At 32.4% G+C, this 12,756-nt stretch overlaps 1 protein-coding gene across 1 annotated transcript in view; it reads right to left on the reverse strand.

Annotated features, from left to right (window-relative positions):
• Positions 1–12,756, reverse strand: part of GluRS-m (putative glutamate--tRNA ligase, mitochondrial) — a 76,805-nt gene that overhangs the window by 13,685 nt on the left and 50,364 nt on the right. The gene's annotated exons all lie outside the window — the stretch shown is intronic.

The following is a 12,756-nucleotide window of genomic DNA, read 5'->3' on the forward strand; positions in this document are numbered from 1 at the left end:
ATTTAGCAGATAAAGTTTTGCAAACCTTGTGGCTTGGCAAATTGCCAGAATCCATTAAAATTAATACGATTTATGTAATGAAAAACTTAGATAACTTATCAATAATGGCAAATAAAATATTTGAAACGAACTCATCAATAGAAATTTTTTCTGCTGGTGCAGACAATTCTGTAATGAATACTGTGCTCTAACTTGGAAAAACAGACTTCCGAACTAAATGTTCACATATAGTCTAGAAGTAAAAGTCAACATTCTGGCTTTAATCAAAGCATGAGTCTTAGTCATTCAAGGAAAAAGTATAATCCCAATGGATCATACTGCTACTATCACTCTAAAATTTGATGATAAATGTTACCCTAATAAATATAAAAGCCCATGTAGCTGGAAGGCATCATAAAACTTCACTCAGCAGTAGATTTGATGAGGTTCTGCTGCAAATAAATTTAAAGATTGTCATCAATACTAATTATTCATTAAAACAACAGGTTTGAGCTTTCTTGTGGACAACAGTGTTGATTTATTCACCATTCCAACAATATCAAACCATAAAATATGTATTTTTTAAAACTTTATGCTGCAAATGGAACAATAATACCCACTTTTGGTTTCAAAATTTTAACTCTGGATTTAAGCTTGCATCGGTCATTCCAATTTCCTTTTGTAATCGCTAAAGTGGATTGATCTATTTCAGGCACAGATTTTTTAACAAACTTTAAACTGTTAACTTTAAACAAATCTATGTTAGAAATTAACATAATTAGACCTTCAAAATCTCCATGGGACAGTCAATTTTATTTAGTTTTCAAGAAGGATGGAAGTTTGCAACCATGAGGGGAGTACAGATGTTTTAATGTAAACCTGAGCATTATCCTACCTGGTTCATTAGCTATCAGAGGACTTTCCCCATGCATTAAAACAAAAGCATATTTTCAAAAATTGACCTATTTAAAGCTTACTTTCAGATTCCAATTGCTGAAGGAGACCAAAAAAAAAAAAAAAAAAAAAAAAAAAAAAAAACAGCAATATCGTTTGGGTTAAACGAGTTAACCATAATGAGCTTTGGGTTAAGGAATGCCCCATCTACATTTCAACGATTCAACAATGAAGTGTTTTTCAGACTGGACCTTCTTTTCCCATATTTATACAACATCTTAATAGCTTATTCAATGGAAGATGAACATTCAGAGCATCTAAAAGTAGTTTTTTCCCAATTAGAAAAATATGGTCTTCGTATAAATCTCAGAAAGTCAGTTATGGGAATGAATCAACTACAATTTCTATGATACTTGATTATTCTGGAAGGCTCAAAATCTCATCGTGAAAAGTAAATGTCATCTTGAATTACAGATTACCAAAAAACCGTTCATAAATTGCACAATTTGCTTGGTCTAATTAATTTCTACAAGCAATATATCATGGACGCCACCAAAAATCAGGCATTACTCTAAAAGTACTTAAAAGGTGCTAAGAAAAACCATGGCAAAGCAATCCAAAGAAGCAAAAGAAAAAGTTGAGCAATGCAAAAATGATCTGGTAAATCCTACTTTATTGAGTTTTCCTAATTCTGAGTCAGTGTGCACCGAAAACAATGCAGCAAATACACTGCGGACCAAAACATCACAGAGAAAACAAAGCAAGGCAAAAATGTTGTTATACATTATAGGAAAAACATCATCATTAAAAATAAAGTGGTTCAAAAACATCATAGTTTTAATTAAGACACAATAACACGCCGAATAAATACTAATTCAGAAGTCAAACAACAAAAATCAGCGTTAATTTACAAAATTTTCACAGGACTAGTTTCGATGGTTTTACCGAACCATCATCTTCAGCTGCAAAACCGCAAATGAACAAGATAGGAAATAATGTTTAGATAAGATAAGAAAGCCTGGAAAAGAATAAGCAAGTGGCGCCATCTGTTGGTAAAACCAGAACTAAAACATAATTTCTTTAAAGGCCGAAGGCAAATTTGGATTGGAATTAGGATCGTTAACTAGAACAGAAAGATTTTTATGAATGTGAAATGCCTCTAGAAAATCCAGTTCTCCAATGGAAGATGTTTTTTGAATAATTTTGGCAGCAGAAAAATTGAAAGTGTGATTTTCGGACCAACAATGTTGAGTAACAGAAGACTTCTGTGTTTCCTTTTTTCTAACATATGCCTCATGTTCTTTGACGCGAAATTTTAAGGCTCTCTTAGTTTGGCCAATGTAAATTAAACCGCACTGGCAAGGAATCCTATAAATACCCCAGGAATTCATATCCGGAATGGGGTCCTTGAGTATAGAAGTTGGAATTTTATTGATGGGAGAGTAAACAACCCGAAAGTTAAATTTCTGCAAAATATGTGCAACTTTATAGCTAATTGATGGAAAGAAGGGAATGACAACATTAACATTTAAGTTCATTCTAACCCGGATATTATCATTTCAAAGGCCGACAAAGGTGGCCAGATAGTCGTCATGGATAAGAACACTTACATCGATGGTGTCACTAAACGAAGGACCATATAATCCGATCCCTAAAGATCCTTCACCTTCGGACTTATCCAAAATAAAAACTGCGATCAAATCTTCGCAAATCATTTCAAGCAACTTAAAACATTCGCTTATCCCATCTTGCGAATTGTGCCAGATTATATGCTCTTCCCAAAATTCATAAAAGTGGTATTCCTTTCCGCCCTATTGTATCAAATTTAGGTACTGCCTCGTATCCATTAGCTAAATATTTAGTTTCTAGATTTTCCACTCTATTAGACAATAACATTTACACCATAAAAAATTCAATAGAGTTTGTAAAAAAGGTTAAAAACATTTCTCCTCGTAATTTACTCATGGTTTCTTTTGATGTAAAATCATTATTCACCAATGTCCCAGTGGAGGGTGCATTAAGATGTCTAGAAACCAGACTTCGCGAATTTCATTTCTCTTGCATCGAAATTGATGAGCTAATTTCTCTCACTCAACTCTGTTTGAAACAAACACATTTTGTTTTCCAAAATAAATATTACAAGCAAACTGAGGGATTAGCCATGGGAAGCCCCCTCAGTCCCATCCTGGCTGATATCTACATGCATTATTATGAATCAAAATTGTTTGAAACTTTAAACTTCCCGGCATGGTTCCGCTACGTAGACGAGACTTTTACCCTGTTTGAAGGTAATAAAGATGATTTAAATAGAGTTCTTTCAACAATGAATTCTATTGATGCTGCTATTCAGTTCACTTTTGAACTTGAGACTTGCAATTCTCTTCCGTTTCTCGACATTCTGGTCACACGTAACACATCCAACTTCAGTACTACAGTTTACCGTAAACCTTCATCGGTTTGCCTTCCACCACACTTTAAATCATGTCATCCGACTAAACAAAAGTTAGCGTCATTTTATTTTTTATTCCTATGTTTTCCGTGCTCTTCAAGTTTGCTCCTCCAAACTAGCCCTTGATGAAGAACTAAATTATTTAAAAGCAATAGCTATTGACAGGGGCTTTGCACCCAACATTATTAATCAAGCAGTTAAAAAATTCTCATCTCAACACACTAAAAGCCACACTCTTATTTTAGGAGATTATAAAAATTCTGTTGTCATTCCCTTCTTTCCATCAATTAGCTACAAAGTTGCACATATTTTGCAGAAATTTAACTTTCGGGTTGTTTACTCTCCCATCAATAAAATTCCAACTTCTATACTCAAGGACCCCATTCCGGATATGAATTCCTGGGGTATTTATAGGATTCCTTGCCAGTGCGGTTTAATTTACATTGGCCAAACTAAGAGAGCCTTAAAATTTCGCGTCAAAGAACATGAGGCATATGTTAGAAAAAAGGAAACACAGAAGTCTTCTGTTGCTCAACATTGTTGGTCCGAAAATCACACTTTCAATTTTTCTGCTGCCAAAATTATTCAAAAAACATCTTCCATTGGAGAACTGGATTTTCTAGAAGCATTTCACATTCATAAAAATCTTTCTGTTCTAGTTAACGATCCTAATTCCAATCCAAATTTGCCTTCGGCTTTTAGAGAAATTATGTTTTAGTTCTGATTTCGCCAACAGATGGCGCCACTTGCTTATTCTTTTCCAGGCTTTCTTATCTTATCTAAACATTATTTCCTATCTTGTTCATTTGCGGTTTTGCAGCTGAAGATGATGGTTCGGTAAAACCATCGAAACTAGTCCTGTGAAAATTTTGTAAATTAACGCTGATTTTTGTTGTTTGACTTCTGAATTAGTATCATAGTTTTAGTCAAAAATATTGTGGTAAAAAAGAAAGCACCTACAAATCATCATATGATGATAACATAGCGTACATGCATTTTTCAGGCTTTAAAAATTGTAAATTCATATTTGCATAATTATTTGCAAGTGCAAAAAGAAATAAGGAACATTTTTATTTTTATATTTCATATTTTTGAATTAACTAATAATTTTTTGCCAAAAAAATAAGATGGTAACAATAGCTTCAAAAACTAGAAAATAATGCTATGCATAGGCTTGCCAGATTTCTGAAATGGACAACTGGTGCCCAATATTGGCCCTGCCATGAGAATCTCTCACATCGACCACGGTCATGATTAGCGAGACAAGACAATATTATTTATTAGCATACCATCACTTCGCTAAAGTTTTCATTTTTTATACAGTACAGAAATAAATGACAAAGTAATTATCCTATATAATCCTTCACAGTTAATTATTTTTAGACTTTTTTGGGGTCATCTATAAAACTAAATTTAATTTTTACCAGGAGATGAAGTAAACCAGCCGGGACACTGGGATTTTCTCTTGAAAACTGGGACTGTCCCAGTCAAACCGGAACGTCTGGCAAGCGTAGTTATGCATAGCAGTTAATAGAATTTTAAATTTATGCAGTTAACTAATAAAGTTCATTAATTAATTTTATTATTGACATGATTAATACAGTCAAAAGTCTTTAATCCGGACTCGTTGGGACATCAGCGATTACGGATCATCGGTTTTTCCGGATTATAAATTGTCAGTTTAAATTTGGTAAGATGGCATGCAGAAATTATAAAATTAAAAATATGAAACTGTAATTTATGAAATAAAGAGCAATTATGATCCAAAGGGTATCAAAATTTACAAAGAAAAGCTTAATATTTATTTGTTTATTTTATTAAACATGTCTTTCAATGCGCGCATGCGTAAAGCATACATTACACATAGTCGAAATTAGAAAATTGCAACAAGAAAACTATTTGATGTGTATTCGTGATATTTATAATGACTAGGAACTTGATTTAAATCATATCAAAGGAGTACATCGAGATGAAATACTACATTTAGTAAGGAATTATAAGCCGAATAAAATAAAAACATCTGCTCTGAAGATAAGAATAGTGCTGACAGATCAACTTCCAGTTCATTGCGCGCCGCGACGCTACTATTGGCTGTTTGAGTTTTAGTTCCATTTACATCATCAGAATTATGTAAGAATCATATGGCATAGAATAGTCTCGAAACACCGCAGTGCAGAAACAGGTTACTATTTTTAGAATTGAGAAGAGAAATTTACATTGTTAATTTAATCTTTTACATATTCTTTATTTTTCTTACATATATATATATATATATCCCTTTCATTTTTGTATACATCGCATGAACACTAGAATTTTTTATTGTTATTGCAAGTTATAAACTGTATCATAACTATGTTGTTACTGGGGGAGGAGTGACGTAGCAGCACTCTCTTTGATAATATTTGTTGTCATGAAGTTCTCTAGATTAGCAACAAGAATATATAACAATAAAAATTTTGCTGCATGATGTTTGAATTCTAAACATTTTCTTTATCACTGTAAACAAAAATATGTCAAATCCCTTCTGGGAATTATCATTTAATTTATTAAATTATCCCACACATTAACTGTGTGTAGCATCAACGAAAAGTGTAAGGAACTATAGAAAGTAAAAAGAAAACTTATTAGCAGTGGCTACACAGACTTTCATGAATTCTTTATCTAAAGCGTATAAGTGTTAGTTTGGTACATTTATATTTACCATATTGGCAACACCAAGTTCTCTCTCTCTGTGTGCGAGCTATGGATGCCGTTGTAATGTTGTGCATGTGTTGTTAAGTTTCAATAAAAAATATGAAAAGATACGTTTCTTATTTTTCGACTTGCTTCTTCATATATCGATTTATTTAACATGGTAGCAGTTCTCAGGGTTCACGAATATGAATGAAGAACTTAGTAGTTATAATTTGTTTTAAAAGTTACTGGTACTAGCATAAAAATGGCATGTACAAGAAGCAGTGATATCAGCATACCGCTATTTGATGGTTCAGACTATTTTAATTGGAAAGTGTGTATGATGAAATTTCTTCAATTTAAAAAGTGTAAAGATGTGGTTCAGCAAAAAGTCAGTGAAAACGATGATGTGGAAAAATGGGAAGAAAAGGATATCCAAACTAATACATTTACGACCAAGTAATTACATTTACGGAGCCATAACAAACAAGCAATTGGAATATATTCACAAGTGTGAGACTGCATTTGATATAATTACGAAATTTGATGCAATGTATTTAAAAACTTCAACATCCCTACAAATTGTTTGTCGAAATAACTTAGAATGTGTGAAACTGAAAAATTATCCTGATATTAATATATTTTTCTATGATTTTGAGAAGTATGTGAACGAATTGAAACATGCCGGCACCACCGTGACGGAACAAGAAAAATTGAACTATATGCTCTTAGCATTACCTTCAAATTACAGTCACATTTGTGACTTAATAGATGTATTACCAGAGAAGGACAGAACAGTCGATTACCTAAAGAGCAAAATCAAATCAAAATTACTTGAAGAGAAAAATGATTATGAAGATTGTGCACCAGCAGAAAAATTAAATGCTTTCAAAACTGAAACAATCAAATCGGGTCCACAAGGGAATGTCTGCTATAATTGTGGAAAACCTGGTCACATTAAAAAGAATTGTTGGCATGTCCAAAGGAACTGTCGTGGTAATGGCTCCACTAATTATCGTGGTCGAAGTTCTTCAAACAATCGAGGATGTAGTCGTGCTTTTAGTGGACATCGTGAGGGTGGAGCATACTCTAACCATAGAATAAACAGTCATCAAGGCAATAGTTTTCACACCACTGTTATCGAAAGTAACATGACATGTTCCAGTGCAAATACTGTGACGAATAAAAATGAAATCAATTGGTTACTGGATAGCGGATGGACAGACCACATTATAAACAGTGATGAATATTTCAAAGAGCAAGTCACTTTGAAGGATCCTATTCAAGTGAAAGTCGGTGACGGAAGGATTTTGAAAGCTACAAAGGTTGGCAATATAATAGTTTCTTTTCCTGTATATAACTCTGAATTTTTCGTAACATTGAAGAATGTATTTTATGTAAAAGAAATGAAAGCAAATTTATTAAGTTATTCGAAGATTACTGATAATCATAAAATAGTTTCAAAAGAAAAGTTCTCTAAAATATATGATGTCAATGGTTCATTAGTAGCAATAGCAAAGAAAGAAGAAAGTTTATATAAAGTAAAGAGTTATGTTAAAAATAGTAAAATATTTGCAAATTTGACCAACAGTAAGTTAACGTAAAAGGAAAAATTGCACCGTTCATTTGGACATGTAAATTTTAAATATCTGGATATTATGTGCAAAGATCAGCTATTAGAAGGAATCCCTAAAGAAATAGAAACCGAATATATGAAGTGTGCCATATGCATTGAAAATAAAATGCACAATTTACTATTCAAGAATAATAGAAGAAAAGCAGAAGATATTCTGGAGATTATACGTACAGATGTAAATGGACCTCACAGAACACGTGGATGAAATGGTGAGAAATACCTTGTGAGTTTTATTGATGATTATAGCAAGTTGGCAAAAATTTATTGTATCAAATCTAAGGATCAAGTCTCTGATTGCTTAATTGAATACGTAAATGAAATTCAAAATTTAACAGGGAAGACTATCAAAGAACTAAGATGTGATAATGGTAGTGAATATATGAATAGCAAGATATACAAATTTGCAAGAGAAAAAGGTTTCAAGATAAAGTCATGCCCACCATATGTACAAACCATATGTACACCATATGTATGAACTAAATGGTACTGCTAAGCGTTACAACAGAACTGTAATGGATATGGCAAGATGTCTTTTAGCCGAAGCAAAAGTTGACAGACGTTAGTGGCCTGAAGTAATTAATTAAAGCTGCTGCTTATTTGAAAAACAGGGCTATAACAAATACTATTGTAAAGAAGACACCATATGAAATATTTTTCAATAGGAAACCATCTGCTAATGAATTGAAATTATACGGAAGTAGAGTGTATGTAAGAATACGAGAAGAAAAGAGAAAGTCTAAGTGGGATAAAAAGGTTGAATTTGGAATTTTACTTGGATATACAGAAGTTTGATATAGAGTTTTGATAAATAACAGAATAATAGTTGCCAGGCATGTTGACATTATTGAAGAAGACATAATGTGTGTAGGTTGTGATGATGAAGATAAGAATGATGATACAAATAAGAAGAATGAACCTCAAGAAGTGTCATGTGAATCGAGTAATGATAACTCCAAGGACAGTGTGATAAATGAAGATGAAAAAAAAAGTGGAATGAGACCAAGAAGGCAAATCAAACCACCAGTTCGATTTCATGAAGAATTCGGGTACTACGGTGTTAGTGCAAATTTTTGTGATGCTACAGTTCCAGGTAACTTTGAGGAGGCGACAACATGCAGTGAGGCTGGACATTGGAAAGAGGCAATGGACAGTGAAATGAACAATATTGTTAAAAATAACACTTGGACACTAGTGACTAAACCAGAGGATAAATCAATTCTAGATGTAAAGTGGGTATTCAAAAGAAAACCAGGTAATGTTTTTAAAGCTAGATTAGTGGTTCGAGGTTTCCAGCAAAAAGATAGTATTGAGGATACTTACTCCCCTGTCATTAAGATGCAAACCTTAAAACTGTTACGTTCATATTCTTGTCGGTATAATTTAAATATTCATCAAATGGATGTTGAGACTGCCTTTTTAAATGGTTATGTTGCGTCTAAGGTTTATGTTAAACAACCACAAGGCTATAATGATAATTCGAATAGAGTGTATAAATTAAAGAAAGCACTATATGGGTTGAAAGAAAGCCCTCGTGCTTGGTATGAGTGTTTTAACGAGTATATTGAGAGTTTAGGATTTCGTAGAAGTAAATATGATTATTGCCTTTATGTAAAACCTGAAAATGATGTATTTGTATATATTCTTTTAATTGTTGATGATTTTTTTATATGTTGCAGAGATACTCGGGTAATTAATGATATTAAGGAACAACTACATAATAAATTTAAAATGAAGGATCTAAATAAAGTAAAAAGCTACATTGGAATTGATATTGAATATGATAATGAGAAAAGTAATATCTTAACACTGAGTCAGGAAAATTATATTGAATCTTTAGCTAAACTGTATGATATTGAAAATTCAAAACTTTATGATACACCAATGGAGACTAATCTTAAACTAAGCCAATCTAATTTAAATCAAAATGTCAAATATAGAAATCTAATAGGAGCACTCTTGTATATTAGTCACGGTACTAGAGACCAGACATATCTTTCAGCGTAAATTATTTCAGTAGATTTCAAAATTGTTATGATGAGACATATTTCAAATATGCTTTGAGAGTTTTAAAGTATTTGTACTTAACAAAACATCTAAAACTAACCTATAGTAAAAATCTTAAAACTGATAATAAGGTATTTCTCCCACTTCCCTAGCATGCCTTTGTGGTGTAACGGTAGCACGCTGGGCCGGTATTCCAGAGGTCCGTGGTTCGATTCCTGGCGAAGGCGGTTGCTAATTTTTCATCTTTTCTGCTTCCAATTAACCTAATGATTCTAAAAGCGGCGCCCGAACTAAAAAAAAGGTTGTGGATGATGATTCTCTGCACCCAGGATTTGGCGACTAGATCCCCTAAAACCCTAGCCGCCCTTTAAAAAAGGGAGTATATAAGGTATTTCTCCCACATCCCTAGCGTGCCTTCGTGGTGTAACGGTAGCACGCTGGGCTGGTATTCCAGAGGTCAGTGGTTCGATTCCCGGCGAAGGCGGTTGCATAATTTTCCTTCTTTTCTGCTTCTAATTAACCTAATGACTCTACAAGCGTTTAAAATACCATAAACACCTGCATAGTCTTCTACTTTTTTTCTACTAACTAGGATTTAATTTAATTTCTTGAAAACGAACTTTAATTTCTTGAAACGAATGAGAGGAGAACTACACATCATATATCATTCTTAAAGAAAGTCTAAATAAAGAACACAATGCATTAAAAAGCATCTATGAATAGTACTGTGTATTTCAAAGTAGTTAAAGATATTAAATTTAGTAATACTCTTTTCCTTTACACAATACATACTCCTATTCGTGGATAAATTTTATGACGCTACCATAAATCAAAAGTTTCTGAACATGTATTGGAAACTACACAAGATGTAAGCAAATATAAAAACCAAAGAAAAATTAACTTTTCTCAAAGTAATTTTCAATTTCAAATTAAAGAAAATAAGAGACATTTCAAATAATGATCAACTTATAATTTCAATTTTTAGAGCAAATTTTATGCACTAAAACAAATCAGAACTTTTGTAAACTTTAAGGGTAAAATCTGATCTTATTTTACATGAATATTTCCTCTTGTAATTTGCTTTTCATAAAATGGGCACATACACATATTTTTATACATATACTTTCTTATGTGCGTCACATATACATATCCTGAATATGTTTATTGAGAGTTAGTAATAGGAAATAAAAATAAATGGATCACATACCACTGATAACTTCAAACATTTTAAAGGTAATGTACATACCTCTAAATTTTTTTTTAAAACATAACAAAAAATTTAAAGGTATGTATTATTTATTTATTAGTTATTAGTTATTTAAAGGTATGTACATTACCTTTTTCATAAAAAAATCTAATGTGAATAGCACATGACTTTCTTGTATGGCCTATTAAATTATACGCATTTTTTGCAGCACTCCATTTAAATTTATTTCCTCGAGAATATTCCTTCAACATTAAGGATACATTTCTCAATCAATTCAGTTTTCACTTTGTAGCAAGGCAAAAATCCATAAAATCTGAAGACATCTTCATTAAAAATTGTAAAATACAGAAACATCTAAAACAACACCAAATACAGTTAAAAACAGCTTAAACAATTTTTGCATTTGAAATTAGAGCTTCTATACAAAAAAAAAAAAAAAAAAAAAAATTGCAACTTGGCCAACAGGCAAAAAGACAAAATTCAGTGGCGTAGCTAGGGTGCGGCAAGGGGGAACATCTTTCCCCAGGCACAACATCCAAGGGGTGCCAAATTGATGCTACGAAATTTTTTAATGAAATGTTTTCCATTCTTGGCACACAGAAAGGGGTGCAAATTCTTCAGTTGTCCCCGGACGCTGGAAACTCTAGTTTCACCCCTGACAAAATTTTGGTACTATTCCGTTTTGAGGACCGTAAAAAAACTGCAGCGAAAATGTATGCACAAAAGCGGCAAACCTAGCAAACACGGCCATTTAACAGTGTTCCTAACAAACACAGTCATTTAACGGTGTGCCAAATCTAGGTTACGCGCTGATTTCAAATTGCGTAAATTTAGATAATTCTATATTTCTTAAGACGGCATTGAAATATAAGTTTAATTTTTAAAACATTTTTTGGTATCCTATGGTTTTAACAACTTTTAACAATGATGAAACAATGATGAAATTTTAACAATGATGAAAAGGCTGCAATAGAATTTTTTCAAAGAAAAGGCATCATTCCTTACAGAAAATTATTTATCAACAACCAACGAGATGAAATTATGCTTTAGCGATAACTTGGTAGCAAAATAGCGATGCAGGAATCCATTCAGTTATGTTTGCTTTTATATATATATATTGTAATAATGATCTGAAATCGTTAATTACTCTTATGCTTTCATTCAGTTACATTTACCCTTTTTTATATAAATTATAATAATAAAAAAGTATTATATGAAGTTAACCTTTCATCTAAATTAAAACAATAAAATCTTAGATAGTTATTTACTATTATACTTCCTTTCTTGCATTAGGGTTGCCGCAATTATTTTTGGCAGCACTGGCATCAAGAACAGTTTGGCGATTTTTATGGTCCTCAAAACGGAATAGTACCAAAATTTTAAGTTAACTTTTGGTTCCACTGGCAAACAAGACACTACAGTTAGAGCACCAAGTGACATAATTCACTATGCTACTAAAAGCTCCAAATGTAAACAAAAGGTGGTCTTGTTAGGCCTGGCAGGACTTAAAAAGTTTTAAATTGTGCATACAGATAAACTAAATGCATAAAACCTTAACCGGAACATAAAAACAACTTAATTCAATCACTTTGATAGCAAAAATTTCACAACACATACAAATAAAAAATAGAACTGACCCAGCTGGGTAAGAGGGTTGGGTGTACATATACATATATGTTTGGTGTGGCTGATCGCAACAAAAAAGGGATGTGCACAACTAGATGTTACAGCATTCCCATATATAAAATTTCACACATTTTACGGCTAATTGTTGAGTTATACAAGATACATACACACAAATGTCACAAAAATATCCCTTCTGAATCCCTTTTAAATCCATTTTACAATCTGTTTTGGAAAAAATAGTCTTTTATTCTTTCTGTATATGCAGAAGTCATGCCAAAAAAATCATCT

Source organism: Stegodyphus dumicola, chromosome 9 (genome assembly GCF_044657685.1).
Source record: "Stegodyphus dumicola isolate Sdum_Otavi_A_Nest chromosome 9, ASM4465768v1".
NCBI lineage: Eukaryota > Metazoa > Arthropoda > Arachnida > Araneae > Eresidae > Stegodyphus > Stegodyphus dumicola.